Source organism: Planococcus citri, chromosome 3 (genome assembly GCF_950023065.1).
Source record: "Planococcus citri chromosome 3, ihPlaCitr1.1, whole genome shotgun sequence".
Lineage (NCBI taxonomy): Eukaryota > Metazoa > Arthropoda > Insecta > Hemiptera > Pseudococcidae > Planococcus > Planococcus citri.
In genome coordinates, this window is record NC_088679.1 from 73069292 (window position 1) to 73089017 (window position 19726).

The following is a 19726-nucleotide window of genomic DNA, read 5'->3' on the forward strand; positions in this document are numbered from 1 at the left end:
ACAAATGATCTAAAAATTCGATAGGAAAATTTTTAGCTCCCTTTCTCACTCCAACTTAGCCTCTCCAGAATGAGCGAAATTGTGCATAGGTAATTACATATATAGTGTGTACGTATTGTACTTGTTTAAAATTCCAATATTTGGCTGTTTGAAAGTGATTTTTTTTCTTCAAATTCACAGGATCACAAAAGTAAATTCAGGTCGTTTGTTTCTTCTCGATGTCAATGACCCGTCTGTCTGGTCTCCCTAGGTCACTAGCCAGCCTGTTTAGCCTTTAAAGGTTGTCTATCTGACTGTGAAATGTCTCAAGATGGGCTGTTCTACTGTCTGACCTCGTAAGGTCATTGACCTACTTCTCCAGCCCCGAGGTCATCTGACTGTCTTTATGGCCTTTTAAGGACATTACCTCAATTGTTCAACTTTTCAAGGTCGTCTGTCCAGCCTCTCAAGGTCATAACCTATCTGTCTGTATGTCCAATGCCATCTGTCTGCTTGTCTGACCACTTAAGGTCACTGACCGACTTGTCTAGTCTCCCAAGATCATCTGTCTACTTGTACGGCATCTTAATATGGTTTGTGACATGTCTGTCTGGTTTTTCAAGGTTGCCTATCTGGCTGCCTTCCTGGCCCCTCGAAGATGTCTTCGTGCCTGTTGGAACTTTTAAGGTCATTTATCCGTCCATCTGGTCTCTAAAATGAAGTGCCCTCAGGGAATTGTATGGAAAGTGGTCTGAGTGGTAGCTTTTGGTCCATAAATCACACCATTAAAATTTTAGCTACAAATTTTGAGTTTAACTCCCACAGTGAAATTTAGAATTTTAGAATTTTCAAGAGGAGTTTTATTTCATTAAATGTTGGCTCCAGGCTATTCACTACTTTTCTTAAGACGAAGTGCGTTTAGCCAAGGGACACGTGTTTTATTTCACCGTTCAATTAAATTTTTCATATTAGGTATATCTTTTTTTTTTTTTTTGAAGATTATTTGTAATTTTTTACTATTGATGAGAATTTGAATAATCCTCGAAAGACGTAATATTATAAGTCTTTCAAGGATTATTCAAAATATGAAAAATTCTGTTGAATGGAAAAATGAAAGAAGTCCATTACTTATACAAGCGCGTAGGTCAGAATTTTCCCACGACAACACCGTGGGAAAAATCTGAGCGTCGGGGCGACGATTTTTTAAAATTTAAATTTCTACTGTGGGACCTAAACTCAAAACTGGCAGCTAAGATTTTAATGGTTTGGTACCTACTACTTACTTGAGGCTGAGGGCTACCACTGAAACGTGCTTTCCATCCAAATCCCCGGGAGCACTTCATGAAGACTTCCCAAGATCGTCTTTCCACCCGTCTGACCTTCTAAGGTCATTGACTCCTCACCTGTTTGCCCTCTCAAGATCATTGACAGGTCAATTTGCCTTCCCAAGGTCGTCTATCTGTCTTTCTGTCTGACCTCTTAAGGTCATTGACCTGTCTGTCTGATCTGTAATGATAGTCTAGCTGTCTGCTTATAGGCTCTCTTAAGGTAATCTGAGAGCCTATCTTTCGAAGTTCATATTTTGTATATACCTATAATGAAACATTTTAATGTAGGTAAGGTATATTTTTTGTTTGATTTTGTTTTCAGTATGCAGATTTCAAATAGTGCATTCCAGAAATTACAAACGGATTTAATACGATTTATGATAGGTAATAAAACGTAAGTATATCCATCTTTTCACAAGCTTCCCTATTGACAATTTCAAGTGGCAGAATGCTAGCAACAGTGCTAGCATGACCATGCTAGCACTGGTTGCACCATTTTGAACACCTTTCCTAGCATATATGCTAGCAAACTGTTGCCAGCAAAATGCTAGGAAAATGGTACTAGCACCACGCTAGCAGCATTTTTCTAGCATTATGCTAGCGATGGTTTGCTAGCAGATATGCTAGTACAGGTGTTCAAAATGGTGCCATTGGTGCTAGCATAGTCACGCTAGCATATTTCTAGCATATGCTGGCATACAATTGGCATAATTCTAGCAGGGGGACTAGCATTATGCTAGCATCAGTTTGCTAGCAGATATGCTAGTGCAGGTGTTCAAAATGGTGCTACTGGTGCTAGCATGATCTTGCTAGCTTTTTGCTAGCATATGCTAGCATGTGTATAATATGTATAATGCTAGAAGTGCATTAATTTCCTTATAAAAGAATACTTAGGGTATTTTTAATTATGGTATGTTTCCCAAAAATATCCAAAAATGGGCAATTGCCCTACAATGCTAGTTAAGAACTAGCATTGCACTAGCATCTTGTGCTAGTATAAACTGAGTGATTAGTTTGCCAACTTCACTCTTCTTAATTTAAACAGGAAACTGTATTGAGCTTATATTCGACTTGACTACATACTTCATCTAAGAGAAGTTAAGTGTATCATAATAAAGAACAACGCTAGCAATTTGCTAGCATTATACTAGCACTTGACTGCTAGCACCTGGATAAGAAGTCTTTTAACAAAAATCCAGCACCATGCTAGTACTTTGACTGCTAGCTTTACCAAGGTTAGAATAGCGCTAGCAGTAGACTAGTGCAAGTTTACCTGTGATTGTATTTCTAGCATGTAACTAGCAGATTGCTAGCATGGCTTTTGCTAGTTCACCTCATGCTAGCACCATTACAGGGTGCTAGCAATGCACTAGCAGTATGCTAGTAATGACTGCTAGCTTTACTCAGTGGTTATGCTGCTAGCATGTAACCAGCAAATTGCTGGCCTGTCTTTTGCTAGTTCACCTCATGCTAGCACCATACCAGTTCTATACTAGGATGAATTTTCCAATAAAATGTCTGCTGGCAAAGTGCTAACACCATTCTAACTTGTAATCTGCTAGTTGATTCCATGCTAGCACCGTGCTAGTATTCTGCTACTAATGCTAGCGTTCTGCTAGTAAAATTGTTGATAAGATAATTTTTCTGCTAGGATTAACTAGTGTATGGCTAGTGTACTTTTACTAGCTCATATCATGCTAGCAACATGGTAGCTTTATGCTAGGAGAAACTGCCAGCATCGCTCGGTAATTATGATGCTAGGATATAACTAGCATGTTGCTAGCATACATTGTGCTAGCTCATCTCAGGCTAGTATTATGGTAGAATTTTGCTAGCAGGAGGTGCTGGAATCACTCGATAATTATGGTGCTGGATTTTAACTAGCATGTTGCTAGCATACATTGTGCTAGCTCATCTCAGGCTAGTATTATGGTAGAATTTTGCTAGCAGGAGCTGCTGGAATCACTCGATAATTATGGTGCTGGATTTTACCTAGCATATCCCTAGCATACATTTTGCTAGATAATCTCACATTAGCAATATGATAGCATCATGCTAGCATGGACAACTGGCATTATACTAAGTAATTATGAGGCAAGGGTTTGACTAGCACATTGCTCGCATACATTTTGCTAGCTCACCGCATGCTAGCGATATGATAGCATCATGCTAGTATGAACTGCTAGCATCACTTGGTAATTAAGGGGCAAGGGTTTAACTAGCATATTGCTAGCATGCATTGTGCTAGCTCATCTCATACTAGATATATGATAGCATTTTGCTAGCGGGAAATGCTAGCTTCATTCGGTAGTTATGTTGCTAGCATGTAGCTAGCTAATCGCTAACATACTTCTTGCTAGTTTGTATCATGCTAGTAATAAGCTGGAATTTTGCTAGCATGTTATGCTAGTTCATTTCATGCTAGCACAACGCTAGTATCATGCTAGTTTCCTGCTACTCATGCTAGGTGGGTGCTACTAATGCTAGCATTCTGCTAGTAAAATTGTCAATAGGGAATTTATGCAATAGGTAGGTAATACCTATACAGTACCCATGACAGAATTTTTTCTGGGGGAGGGGAGATTTTATATTTTGGTAACTTTTGCAGATGTGCGTGATGATTTAATACTCTTGTTTGAATATTTTTCATCTGCATAATAGGTAGGTAGGTACTGTTTGTTGTTGACATTGGTTTTAGTTCACCATGAAGTAGACGACCTTGTACATATATTATTTTTTGACACAAAATTCTATTCAATTTATCTTGCGAGAGAAGCGAAAAAAAACAACAGCAAAATGGTCTGATTATTTCTTGAATTTGAAATTTATGATGCTGTTAAAAATTTGAGTTTCTAAACAGGTAAATCGTTCAAAAAATTAAAACTATTTTGTTAACTAACTAATTATCGTGATTGAGTATTGAATTGAATTGAATAAATCTTTATTTAAGGACGCCTTAGAATCTAGGCCTTTTAGCGTCCACAGTTTGTTCACAAATTTTTTTTACATATAATAATAATATAGTGGCTCAAAAGAGCAAAATGTATAAACCACCAATAGACAATCAGATACCAATTAAATAAGTAGGCGAATAAACAATTAATAAATGAAAAAGATAACAAAAGTAAAAAGAAGAACAATTCACAAACCAATAACATTGAAAATAATAAATAGATAAATAAATAAATGAATAAATAAAGTTTCATTAAATAAGGTCATAAATTTCAATATGTCTTAAGAAGGTGAAAAATTTTTGACAAATATCTTCATCATCTGTATGAATGTCTTCATAAGTAAGCCCCCTTAAAATCTGCTCTCTGTTTTCCTCATATTTGGAACAGCAATTTATCAAGTGCATGATGGTGATTGGCACTCCACAAGGGTCACATTGTTCTAGTTTCTTATCTTTGAAAAGTGGAGAGTGGGTGTAGGCAGAATGTCCGATTCGTAATCTAGTTAGTACTACTTCTTCTCTCCTACTTTTTCTGTATGTTGTAGTATACTGGGTAACGTTATGACAGAAATTTTACTGGTTTAAGCATATTTTTCACCTTTTTTTTTTTTTGGCGGAATGGACTAAAAATTGAAATTTTTAGACTTTGGACCCCTATGGAATTCATAATTTTGCAATCAGTCAATTACAAATTTTTTAATACACCGTCTTAACCCCTTGGAAGTTCATTAGGTTCCCTGCATGTTGGGGAAACAAATAATGCTTTAAAAGGTTTAACAGGGTACCCTGCCCAATTGACCAAATCACAAAAAAGTTGAGCTTGCAAAGAAAAAAAATTTTGGAAAATGAAAGTTTTGAAAAAGCTCAAACCCTTTATTTCCAACAAAACAAATGAATTAAATTGGAAGTTTTTTTCAAAAATAATTCAACAACATAAGTAAAAAACATTAGCTAAAAGAACTTTCGGAAAATATTTACAAAAAATTAATAAGGAAAAAAATCGTAATAAACGATATTAAACAAGATCATCTGGCAGTTCACATGTTGAGCAAAAATTAAAACTTGTTGAAGGAAATGCCTTTCACTTTAACCAAATAATGAAAAATATATATATATCATTAGTTACCCCCACTACAAAGTTCGCAATTTCTTCAAATTTTGTGTAATATTTTGACGAGATTTTATGACATAAAAAAACCTCTTTTGGCGGCCTAGATTTTCATTTATTTTTCTTCATTTTTTGGTCAAAGGCATTTCTTTCACCCAGTTTTTATTATTGCTCAACTTGGGAACTGCCAGATGACCTTTTTTACCATCGTTATTACGATTTTTTTACTTATTAATTTTTTTAAAAGGATTTGGCAAACTTTTTTACTCATATTGTTGAATTATTTTTTTAAAAAAATTTCGATTTATATTCATTTGTTTTGTTGAAAATGAAGGATTTGAGATTTTTCAAAACTTTCAATTTCCAAAATAATTTTTGTTTGAAAGTTCAATTTTTTTGGTACCTAATTTAGCCAATTGGGCACTCGGGCAGTGTACCCTATTACACTCTTCAAAGCAATTTGTTTCCTCCACGTGAGAATCTAGAGAACCTCCGAAGGGTTACCTAACGCACACCCGCGATAAAACTCAGAGTTTTGTACCATACACACCTATACTCACTTTTCACCTACCTGCCCCTCCCGGAAAAGCTTCCCAGATACTGCTGCTTTTCATCGATTTAGTCTTGTCATGACACACCGTATAACATAAATTGTTTAATTACCCTCTCGAAGGAATAAACCACTTCTAAATCAGCCTCGTACAGCACAAGCATTCATTTCGTCGAAACAGACACACCAAGAGAGGGTGTACACTACGAGTAGAGTAAGGTATTGGTGTAGATAAGTACTATACACAATGCAATTCGATTAACATAAATTGGATTCGGTTTTGTCGAGATGTTTACCACGCGAGTGTAGTAGCAAAGCTGGCGATGGCGACGACACCTGCCTCGTCGACCACCAGTCACCACTGGGCTGGGTGAATGGACTCCAGGGTGAGAGAGAAAGAGACTTTATTAAGGTTAAAGTTGAGTTTGTGATTCGAGTTTAATCGAATCAAATCGTCGACGAGTACGTCGAGCCCATTAATTCGCCATGTTCGTCGCATATTCGTGGTACATACCCTCGTATAAATACAAATACATCAGGTGAATTTGGTATAATCTGATAACACAGGAGAGGGCATATAAGTGGCGGTGGAATTTTATTAACAGTGTCGATGTACCTACCTATCGAAGCTGTGGTAGCTTTCATCCCTTTCTTCTTCACACCCTAAATACGAGTACACGTAGTAGGTACTTGTTTTTGAATTACTTAAACGTGGTGGGAGGCGATTTATGTGACATAGCTACTCGACGTCCTTGTGAATTTGAACCACAAGTCGCCCTCGTGTGGTGTTCTAAGTGATAGGAGAGTTAGTGCAGACGTGAGAGGTGGCATTTGGAATTACCTTTAAAGCAAATCTATGTTGCGTTTAATTTACATGCATGATACGACGTATAAAAGATGATTGCATTAGATGGAGTAAGTGAGCTAAGCAGGGGAAGTGTGCTCCGTATACGAGTGTACATTGTATCTCATTTTACTTCACCCTCGTACAGATAAAGATGCAGTGCTCGAAAGCCACCACAACGAGTGATACGAATGTAAAACGTGTTGCCAATTCCAGGCTCTAATTACTTGTACATAAAATATAGTCTGGAGTAAGACTTTCTGGACAGTTTTCTTAATAAGAAATGTATCATGCTACATATCACGAACCATGTTCCCGAGGCATTGAAGATATAGACATAGAGTTATAGGTGCCTATATATTTTTCGTAAGATGATTTTATATTTTAAATGCTATTAGTAGATAAGTTTTAAAAACACGTATAGGAGTAGACATGGCACATTAGGGTGGCCCTTAAAAAAAATTTCGGAATTTTTTTTGGGACACCCCCTAGTTTGGTGCTGTTTTATGAGAAAATAACGTACACAAATTTTTAGCTCAATCAATGCATATTAACTCGTGCCGCACGCCCCTTTTTGAAATGTAAGCATCAGACGCGCGAGTTCAGGATTTCTCCACGATAACGCGTGGGGAATGAGACTCCTTGTACCCCGGTCCTTTATCTCTTACATGTTGTAAGTTGGTTGTTGATTCCAGGTAGTTTATCAAGTTCTTTATTGGGTGTATGCATGCATAGGAGGGAAGAGGGATATGCCCTTGAAGATCAGTGTTTGGTTTTTCCCACTATAGAGATCAGTTTGCTGCCAAAAATTGCCAAATAGGCCTAGTACTATTACTTTTTGTCCATTATTCCCAAAAAGGCTTGAAGTCCATTCTGTTAATTTAGCATAAAAAAAAATGTTGCTACATAAAAAGTTTCGCTTTTGAGCTGAGAATTGCTACGAAGTCCTGCTTTTTCCTGAAATTAGTGTCGCAGTATCGGTTTCTATCAAAATGGCAAAAAAGCTCGCATTTTACCAAAATTATGTAGAATTTTCTTTTTTTGCCAAAATCTGCTAAGAATTGTGATGTTTTTTGCATCAAAAAGCTCCCACTCTTTTCCAATAAATTGTTCTAATGTGCAGTTTTTTTGCAAAAAATCCCTAACTAACAAGCCATTTTTTTGCTGAAATAATATTCAAAAGTCTCACTATTATTCTCAGAAATCACAAAATTTTCAATTTTTAATCCAAAATTGCCAAAAAATACCTCCTTGGCAGTACCTAATTGCCAAAGAGTCCCACTTTTTCCTAAAATTATTGAGTTTCATTCTGACATTTTGATTAAAAGCGAAAAGTTCTAGTTTTTTTGGTGATTTTTTTGTGCATTAAAATGTATTGCACATGTTTTGTCACTTTTTTGGTTACTTTTTCGAGTTTTTTGGGTTACTAATAAATGAATGCTGGATTGGCCTTTTTTTTTTGGAAAAAATGAGTACGAGCCCTGCAATTTAAAAAAAGTATTGATTAAATTTTAAAAATAATTGCTGATATTAGAAAAACCCATTCTTTTGAAGTAGGTAGTTCTATTTTTTGAATTATAAATTTTCCAAAACGCTTGCTTTCAGTTCGCTTGAGCCATTCAAATTGAAAAATTATATAAAATAATACATAAAATCAAAAAAAAAATCGAATTAGTATTGTATTTTTTTTTTCAAACAGTATCACTCCCTTTTTTAAAATTTTTATACCCATCGATTGGGTTAAAATCATGAGTTTTGTCTCAAGAATTACAAATATTGTCGGCAAAATGACATGAACACCTCACCCCACACAGCATGACTTTGATCATCCTCTAGTTAGGACAAACACGAACGTTTAAGATTGAAAAAACAAGTTGAAGTTGAGGCGCGTTAATAGCCTAGGCAAATAGCGGGAAAAAATGGGTGAACCCAGACATAATTGGGATCAAAGTTTTTTTTTGCGGATATTGTCTAGGATGGTGTGGTGAACAACATACTAAAAGCCCCCGCCCCTACCCCTAGAGCTAATCCCCCCACAGTGGATCAAAGCCCCCATAATCAGTTTTTTGAAAAAAAATTCTGAAATGTCAACTTTTGAGTAAAATGAGCACTGATTATTTAATCTCCTCTCAAATACCTATCAAATAGCTATCAACCAACTCCCTAGCCCCAAAGGGGGTGGCGCTACGACCCCTAAAAGTGATGTGATTTCAATAAGTTCACATTTCATGACTTTGGGACTTGGAACCTGTTCTAATCGATCAAATAAAGTCAAACTTGGGAAATGAGATTCTTTTGGGACATAAAGTCAACCCCTAGGGTGGGGAGGGTCAAATTCGAAAATTACGGAAAGGTCATTTTTTTGGAGGGGCATAATATGGCCCCAAATGGATGAAAATGGTCCAAAATTGTATCATTGGTCAGTACTCCCATTGTGATCAACATATCCAAATTTCAGCTTCCTAGGTCATCCCCACTTCTTTTAAGGAGGAAAAAACCGAAAATAGGGGTAAAATGAGGGGTTTTTTACCTTAATTCCGCCTTAAATGGGGCGGGGATGACCTAGGAAGCTGAAATTAGGATATGTTGATCACAGTGGGAGTACTGACCAATGATACAATTTTGGACCATTTTCATCCATTTGGGGCCATATTATGCCCCTCCAAAAAAATGACCTTTCCGTAATTTTCGAATTTGACCCTCCCCACCCTAGGGGTTGACTTTATGTCCCAAAAGAATCTCATTTCCCAAGTTTGACTTTATTTGATCGATTAGAACAGGTTCCAAGTCCCAAAGTCATGAAATGTGAACTTATTGAAATCACATCACTTTTAGGGGTCGTAGCGCCACCCCCTTTGGGGCTAGGGAGTTGGTTGATAGCTCATTTGATAGGTATTTGAGAGGAGATTAAATAATCAGTGCTCATTTTACTCAAAAGTTGACATTTCAGAATTTTTTGTCAAAAAACTGATTTTGGGGGGCTTTGATCCACTGTGGGGGGATTAGCTCTAGGGGTAGGGGCGGGGGCTTTTAGTATGTTGTTCACCACACCATCCTAGACAATATTCACCAAAAAAACCTTTGATCCCAATTATGTCCGGGTCAAATTGCATTTTGCCAAGGCTATAATGTAAGTTTCGTTTGCCACGGGTCTGTAGTGGAATAGTACTGAGCTCGCGCGCGTGATGCTATCATTACAAAAAGTGGTGTGCGACACAGGTAAATATGCATCGATGGAGTTGAAATTTTTTATGCGTTATTTTCTCATAGAGTGGCACCAAACTAGGGGGTGTCCCGAAAAAAATTCAAAATTTTTTTTCCCACCAAGTATAAATAAGGGCCACCCTAATGGCACATACGTACACATAAATAGTTTTCATAAAATTGCAACACGACACGACTTTTACAAGCGACAAAATTCAATTTTTATTCTCTCAACAAACGACGAGTAATAATTTCCTATTCTCACCTCTCACGCCCACCAGGAAAAAAGAACACAGTGAGAAAAAGACAGAAGACGTTGACAACGCAGGATTTTGTACACCTATCTCGGATATATCTACGTTGTCGTCTCCTACACGTTGCACAAAGAATAAGGAATAAAGTTTTAAAAGAATTTTTTCTTTATAATTAATAAAAAGTTTTTTCAAAAAAAAAAAAAATGGAAAATTAGTAATTAAAACGGTTTATAACGCCAGAAAGGTATAAGGCGATGTTTTTATGATTAAAAAAGGAAGAAGAACAGTAGAAGTTTTCAGTACTTCAATTCGAAAGTTAAAGGAGAATTTTTTAGAGAAAATTTTTTACTTAGTTTTTTTTTTGGAGTTTATTATTAATGGCGTTAATGGCATTTTGCGAAGGTATGGTGAAAGGAGAGAGGATGTGAAAAGTTATTAAGAATAGTTTATATCGTTTTGCATCTTCCTGTTTGAATTCTTTTTTTTAAATCGAATTTTGAGAAGAGATTAAAAGTTGCGGAAATACTTGAACACGTAGTGGAGTGAGAATGGGCGAAGCTATTTAAAATGAAAGGATGTAAATGAAAGTGTAGGATGAGTCGTTTTGAAATTTAATGCAGCCCAGTTAAAAGTTGAAGGAGAATAGAGTAACCTAGAAATATGTGAAAAATTTCAAATTTTCAAGTCGTGTCTGATCCCATTATTGATATTTGAAAAATTTGAATAATATTCTCTTTACACGTAGGTAGGTAATTATGTTTCAAAATTTTCTTTCTTTTTTTTGGTTTATCATCTTCAACTTCACGAAAATGAACTCAAGTTTTTATAATGGCCTAAAGATGATACAAGTACCAATCTATTAAAGACATCACCAGACCATTTGAATCGAAAAAAGAAAAAAAGTTTTGAAACAAAATAATATGCAACATTTTCAATTTTTTCAAACCGTTCACCAGATGAGGCTTCAACACTCAACATATTGACCAAAAATTTTGAATTCCCCCTTCTTATTGTGATAATTTGGCCACCAAAAAATTCCAATGGCATTCCATGGTCTTCAAAAGTTCAGCTGGAACCTTTAAAATAATTATATTTCCTGATAGAAACTTTTGAATTTTATATTTCTATACATTCTTTCATGAAATTCATCAAGGAAAAAGTTTTAAATTACACAACGCTATGTCGCATAAAAATATTTATTTAGGCCACTGGAAGGTGGGTGTGTGGTTTTTTTTTTTTTGTTGTAGTTAAATCACGTTAAGTAGGTAAGTATCTGGGCTAGGATTGTCCACATTTCCATTGCAAGACATTTTTTGTTGAATTGTCACAGTGCCAGCCGCTCATTTTTTATCTTCAGGTGTAAGTAATTCACAAAAAAAATGTCAGCCAAATCGGGGCAAAAACTCGTGCCTCTCGACCCTTCAATGTCCTTATGAGATTTAACATTGGATTCTACATGTGAAAAAAGTGAATAGATGTACTTCAGTTTTGACTGGATTTCTTCGAAATTGATCATTTGAACTTTGAAAAGCAAACGTGTGAACAACGTTAAGGTGGTTTGATGAATTTTCAGATCTGAGGGGTCCTTTGTTGAGAAGCCATGAACCTCCAAATATCGTGAAAATATGGTTTTTGGTGGGGTCTGTAGCCGTCCACAGCAGGCCCCCTTCGGTTTAATAATGCATTACAATTTACTTGATGTTGTTCATATGTTTACTTCGCATGGTTAAAACTCTCAATTTTGGGGATATTCAGTCAGAACAGCATTTTCAGTATTTTCATAATACATACCAATGTAAAATCCTATAAAAAACATACTCATAGAGGGACTAACAGGCATGGGTTAATCTGCACTGATTTGGCTGACATTTCATTTTGTGAACTAACTACTGTTTAAAGGAAGAAAGTGAGAGTGTGACACTTGAACGTTTCAAAAATTTTGTAATGTGGACATTGGACGACAACCCTAATTTAGGTATGATGAGGTTTAATGCACATGAAACATCCGATCAAATTTTTCGATTCGAATCTTTCCACATTCCCCGGTGCTTCCGATTTTCTCTCTAAAAATATACAAAACAATTAAACTATGATGAGAGGAGGGCAGCACTAGAGCTTTGAATTTAAAAAGATGTGGTAGGTACCTGTTATTCGAAATCAGCATCTCTGAAAACATGAAATTCAACAGCCTACATAGATCATACAATCAGATTATTATGTTCAAATTTGACCTTTTTCATATCTGCGCAATTTGAAAATCTATATGACCAAAAAACTAAAATATGGACCCTTTGGACCTCCCCCCCCCCCCAAACACCTGGATAGAGGTGAGTTAATTTGAGTGTATTTCTTGTAGAAAAAAATTCTCAAGAGCTTTCCAGTGCTGTAAAAATCATGATATTGAAAAAAATGAACTGGCATTTTATTTTTGCTCAAATATTTTCCATTTAAATATAAACACTGTCTCCCCACTTTGTGTTATAGCGTGGGACTTTTGTCAGCGAACTCTTTCTTTTCATTTATTTATATGTGAACGTGTTTGTAAATTTCAAAGATGACTAATTAAATTAATAATTAAGTAGAAAGTTTTGTGGTAAAGAAAAGTCAGATTTGCGTGCCATTCAATAAGAAATTACATTTGATAGGGATTAGGGAATGCTCAAGATCGAAAAAACAAATTCCAAATCAATATGAAAACAAAAACGAGAAATAAAATAAGCAATTAACTATCTATACTCGCTGATTGCAATATGGTTTCTGTTTTTTGTCTGTTGGTTGCATGAAAGTTTAGAATCGGACAAAATTAAAAAAATAAGCCAACTGAAATAGTACATCAGTACTTACCTACTGTAGCCAAAATTTCAGGAGTCAAAGTGTATTTTTTCAATTTTTTTGGTGAGTTTTGGAAAATGAAATTGCTTCAAAAATGCGAAACAATCAAACGTATAAGTACCTAAGTATATTAAATTGGCTTACACAGCTAAAATTTGGTGTACCATATACCCTATTTTTGATACCCCCTTCCCCCACATCACAATTGCGTGCAAGCCATTTTAAGCACATCTTGACATTTCTTGTATTAGAACAATGAAAAACTAACAATAAAAATTTTTCATGTTTAGTTTTTATTACGTTTACTTATATGTAAATATAAATTGTTGTAACATATTAGGATACTGAATATAAATTTACGTTGAAATGAAAAGAAACAAGCCATCAGATATTTGCTGATTGCAAAATAGTTTTTACATTTGCTTTTACTACATACGTATATTGGTTGATGGTTGCATTGGTTGCTAAGTTCGCTTTTAAATATCAACTTAAAGCTGATTTCTAATTTCTTGATCTTTTTTATAATTTATAAAGTAGAATGTAGGTATATATTTGTTCCCGCGCCACTTTTATTAAAATGAATTCGAATAAATCCCTCGTAAATTAGAACACTCAGCTAAAGAACTTTTGATGGTTTAATCAACATGATCTCACCTTAGACATTTTGGCATCAATTTAAAAGTTTTTTTTTCTGATTTTTCGATTCTACTTCTTGTTGATGGAAAGACGCCTGATTTTTATAAAATTAAAATCAACAAAATATAATTTATAGTAGGTACCATAGGTACCATTTAAAAATTTCTAAGCAATTTTTTATCAATCCCGTCCCAACATTTCACATCATTGTTAACGAAAACAACAGCAGGTGACTTTTTTGAATATGACGCCAAAATACTATTGCTCAGCGTTATACAAATACTACCTGCTGATTGGCTATGTGTTGACAATGATGAAAAAGCAATTCAATATTTTCCAACTATGTACAGGGTGAGATAATTTTTGCAAAATCACAGAAAAAATAGATGTGTTGATAAGGGCCAATTGCTTTTATGTAGGTACTTAATATTGCATCAAGTTATTGGATGATCTTGAAATAGCTTATATATTCATACCTTGTATGCGTGTTAATGTTTTAATGTTCCTAGGATTTTTTTAAATGCTTCAGTTGGAGCATTCTGTAGGGATATTTAATATCGCATGTAAAATATCATTGCTAACCATTCTAAAATTTCAATCTCTGATCAGCTAAAATTGAAACACTGGGAAAACTTTTTGATTCGATTTATTGAAATTTTGTATCTAATTTGACCAAAATTGGACCAACACGCATTTAAACACGTACGCAGAAACTAAAAGAACAAGCAGAAACTAAAAGAACAAGCCATCAGGCAATAGCTGATTGCAAGATAGTTTTTGCATTTGTTTTCACCATTTTGTTTGATGGTTCTGAAATTTGTTAGGAAATTATTATGTTTTAAAAAAAATCTGAATTCAAACTACTTATTATTCATACCTACCATTTTTTATGTATTACATAATAAAAAGTCTCGATTATTCTTACGAGTTTCATCAATTCTTTTTACAATATCAGTAACCAAAACTTTATCCAACATTTGGTCAAATGGCGAGTATTTTGAGGAAACATATATAGAGGGACTGAAAGGCACGGGTTATAATCTGCACTAATTTGGCTGACATTTTACTTTGTGAACTAACTATGTACCTTTAGATGAAAAAAGTGAGGGTGTGCCACTTGAACATTTCGAAAATTTTGTAATGTGGACATGAACAGCCCTAAAGATACATATTATGAAGAGGTATAATGCACATAAAACATCCGACCACATTTTTCGATTCGAACCTTTCCACATTCCCCGGTGCTTCCGATTTTCTCTCTGAAAATATTCTAAAACACTTAAATTATGAGGAAAGGAGGACATGGCATAACACGAGAGGACTGAATTTTTAAAAAATGTGGCATTATTTAAGATCAGCATCTCTGAAACCATGAAATTCAACAGCCTATACATATAAATCATCTACAACTGGATTATTATGTTTAAATTTGATCTTTTTCATATCAGCAAAATTTGAAAATCCATGGCCAAAAAACTAAAATATGGATTGTTTGGACCCCCCTTCCAACAGGGGATACAGGTATGGATTAATTTAAGCGTATTTCTTCCAGTGATGTAAAAATCACTACATTGAAAAAAATGAACTTGCATTCTTTTTTGCTCAAATATTTTCCACTTATAAACTGTCTTCACTTTGTGTTACAGCGTAGGACTTTTGTCAGTGAAATCTTCCTTTTCATATTTATACGTGAACGTGTTTGTAAATTTCAAAGATGACTAATTGAATTAATAATTAAGTAGAAAGTTTTGTGATAAAGAAACGCCGGATTTGCGTGTCATTCAATAAAAAATTACATTTCATAGGGATTTGGGAATGCTGAAAATCGAATACCAGGAACAGAAGAATTAAAACAAGCCACCAACTATACTCGCTGATTGCAATATGGTTTCTGTTTTTTGACTGTTGAATTGCATGAATGTTTAGAATCGGGCAAAATCAAGCAGAAGAAGCAAACTGAAATACATACATCAGTAGACAAAATTTCAGGAACCAAAGTGCATTTTTTCAATTTTTTTGGTGAGTTTTGGCAAATCAATTGCGTCAAAAATGTGAAAAAATCAAAAGTATATCATTCACGAAGCTGAAATTTGGTGTACCTAATCGTATACTCTATTTTTGACACCCCCCCCCCATCTAGATTGAAACGGTTGCGGAGCTATTTGGAGCAGATCTTGATCGTGCCTTGTATCAGAAATAAGCCATCAACTCGCTGATTGTAAGTTAGTTTTTGCATTTGCTTTCACTAGTATATTGGTTAATTGGTTGCATTGGTGTTGCTAAGTTCATTTTTAAATATCAACTTGAAAATGATTTCTCATTTCTTGATCTTTATTAAATAATTTATAAAGTAGAATGTACCTATACTTTTATTAAGTAAAATGAATTTGAATAAATTCCTAGTAAATTATTTAAAACACTCAAGTAGAGAACTTTTGATAGTACATATAATCAACATGATCTCATCTTAGACATTTGGCATCAATTTGAAAGTTTTATCTTTCTGATTTTTCAATTCCACTTCTTGTTGATAGAAAGATGTCTAATTTTATCAAATTGAATTCAATGATAATTAATTGTACCTACTTACCTACCACTGATGAATCCTGTTCTAAAACTTCAAATCATCATTAACCAAACCAACTGCAGGTAACTTTTTCGAATTTGGCGCCAAAATAGTATTGCTTAGCATCATACAAATACTACTCGCTGTTTGGCTATGTGTTGACAATGATGAAAAAGCAAATTACAATAGAGCTTCGAAATTTTCCAACTACCTAAAGGATGAAAATTTTTTGTAAAATCACAGAAAAAATAAACAACATTCCTGTGATTTTGCAAAATTTTAACCCAAAAATCGTCGAAATTTGAATTGTATGTAGGTAACTGTCGATCGTACAGTACATGTCGATGATTGTAACTTGAAATTACCGCTTCACTGAAATGAACCCGGAAATCCTTCATCACTTCAGCGTACTCAGCATCATAAGTAAAAATATGTAATTCAATAGGTTAATTGCAATTCTATTGCATTTTATTTTTATAATATTAAAATCTGTATACCTACTTTGAATTTTAGAATAACCTGTCCTATAATCTGGAAATCTAAACCTAATAGTGAATTATATTGTAGCAGATTTTGCTCCAATTCCAAAGAAGATCTATCAAAGAGTGTGAGTGATACCTTGTTATTTTTTTCTTTAAGAAAACTATTACAAAGCAATAATCAAATGTGAATGAATCATTGTGTAAGGTACAGGTATGGCCCAACTGCGTAAGGGGAAATTGTCACAAGTTCCCCCTACAGCGGTTCTAATGCTAGGCCTTATTGGTGTGTACATATCCTACTCTGCACATTTACCTGATATCGCTGAATAATGTCCGGAATCATTAGACGCGAGTCATAGAAACCCTGTCCCACAATGACAAATGGGGGACAGGTTGATATCAATTATATTCACCCTCAAGGGGGTTACAACGGGGGAAGAATGCACGGCACAACCTATGTTCATCATTAGGGCTGAGGAAAATATTTTATATCGTATTTTTTTGTAGTATACTAGATAAGGTATATCCAACATAGTTTTATGTTTCATAAAATTTCGAGTCGATTGAGCCCCATTTGTTAGAGAATATTTTGGTATATTTTAGGCACAAATGCATATTTTAGCATATTTTGGGCTTTTTTAGGGAATATTTGGCAATATTCAGCAATTTTCACTGTTTTTGGAGAATATTTTAAGAAAAACTCACAAAGCAGGCAAAATTTTCAAACTGAAAAAAAAATTTGAATGCCAAAAAAATTTTTTTTTAATCAAAAAATTGAAATTTGAAAAATGAAAAATTTGTTATCTAAAAAATCAAAAATTATGTTAATTTTGATGGAAATGATAGAATTTCTTATTCATTTATCTAAAACATCACATAATATCAACAAAATGAAAGAGGGAATGAAATTCTCTTTCAAATGATACCCATATTGTAAGGGAATTTTTTGCATATTTCGGGTTTTTAGGGAATATTTTTACATATTTCACGTTTTTTTGGAAATATTTATACGGAATATTTTAGCATTTTTTTATAAAATAAATATCTCAGCCCTAGTTATTTATTAGAACCTCTCTAAAATTAATGATGAATAGTATATTGGAAGCAGTGGACACTCATTCTCTCGAGCTAGCTACTCCTTGGGAAAATCTCATTTCCCTAGGAGTATTTTTGAACATAATCAAGGTAGGAAATATAATATCACCTTCCTCACCATCGTCTATCTATTCCGATTAATACTATTACAATTGATGCTGAGCTTTCTAGTAAGCAACTTTTTCACATCGTTTATGATTTTTGAAGAGTAGGTACCAATGGCTTTTGACATTGCATAAAGTTATTGGATGATCAAGATATAGGTATTCATATATTTCAAGTGTGTTGAATATATTTTTATGTTCCTTAAAACTTATAAAATGCTTCAGTTGGAGCGTTCTGTGGGGATATTCAATATCAGTTATTCATTTCTTTGTGTAGGGCTAATCAATACAAAGTAGGTGTAAAACAATTTTAGTTTTAATACTGGTTTAATTGTTTCAGAAATCTGCTCAAGAAAACACGAGTATGATCAATGACTTTTAAGAAACGTTTCCTTTGAGTAGAAAAAAGTGACATACTCGTATCCTGGAGTGGAGCCTGTGGCAGGTTTTCGAAAGTCAAAATCTCGGATCTCCATAAAAATGTCACACGACAAAGGTAGCATGCTAAAATCAAACTTTTCAGTTCTGTTTTATTGATTGTCGTTTTTTTTACAGAATTGATAAGAACATCAATTCACCTAGCCTTCAACTGATTGATAAGTCATCTACGAGTAAGTTGTCACCATTTTGATGATTGATTAGAAAATTTTAAATGAATACCTATACTGAAAATCAAAGGCCCAAATACCTGTACTTAATTTCCATAGATAGAATCGAGTTCCGCAATCATGTAGGCTGGATCTACATATGTGCCAATTCGCTAATTGTAAGAGAGTTTTTGCAACTTGTTCATTTAGGTAGGTAATTGGTTTCATTTTTTTTGTTGCAAACGTTCAAATTTCTTTGGTTTTATTCCATAAAATTCAAATTGAAAAAATGATTGGGGAAAATTGAAAAATATTGCAAACATCTGTAATTTTGCACCTAGGTATGTAAGTACTACGTAGTACGTATTTGTTAATGACTGGTTTTTTCTTCATAAAACATCAACTCAAGGGTGATTGACATTTGGTTATACCTACTCGTAGGTATCAAGTCTTCGATTTTCAACTGTTGTAACAATTCTAAGCTTCAAAATGAAATTTTAAGGAGAGAATCGATCACAATATACGGTAAATTTCAGCTTTCCAACGTATAGGGTGAAATTTTCTGGAAATATTTTGACCTTCAAAAATCTGATAGAAGCTGCAGAACTCCACAAAACAGTTCAATCAGTTTGTGGTGTCAATAATGGGATACATTTCAAAATTTCAAATTTCTAGTCAACTTGATGAAATTTTAATTTTTTTACATTTTTGGCCTGAATTTGATTTGCAAAAATTTAGAAAAACTTTTAAAATGCACTTGAACATCTGAAATTTTGGCTGCTGATCTATTCTTACTTGCTCTATCAATTTATCTCTTTCCATGTTCAAAAATCTAGACTTTTTAAAAATACAGCTAAAATCTGTACTACCCATCTAATGGCAAAATTGCTTTTTAGAATGTGGTTAAATCAGCCAGTTTCTCGTGAAATCCTGCTCGAGTTGTAAATGCGAGGCTAATTACGAGTAGAACAAAAATCTGCGGAGCAACTTATTGAAAACACATCCGATTGTGATCTTCAAATGACATGGATAGGTACCTTATTCACTGATTACAAAAGAGTTCCTAATTTTTATTGCATCAAGTGGAATATCAATGTAAGCAAACATTTTCGAGGAAATTACATCGTTCAAATCCAATGCTTTTTTCAACTATCAAATCTCAACTCGTCTTCAAAAACGTCAAAAAAAATTAGCAAAATACACT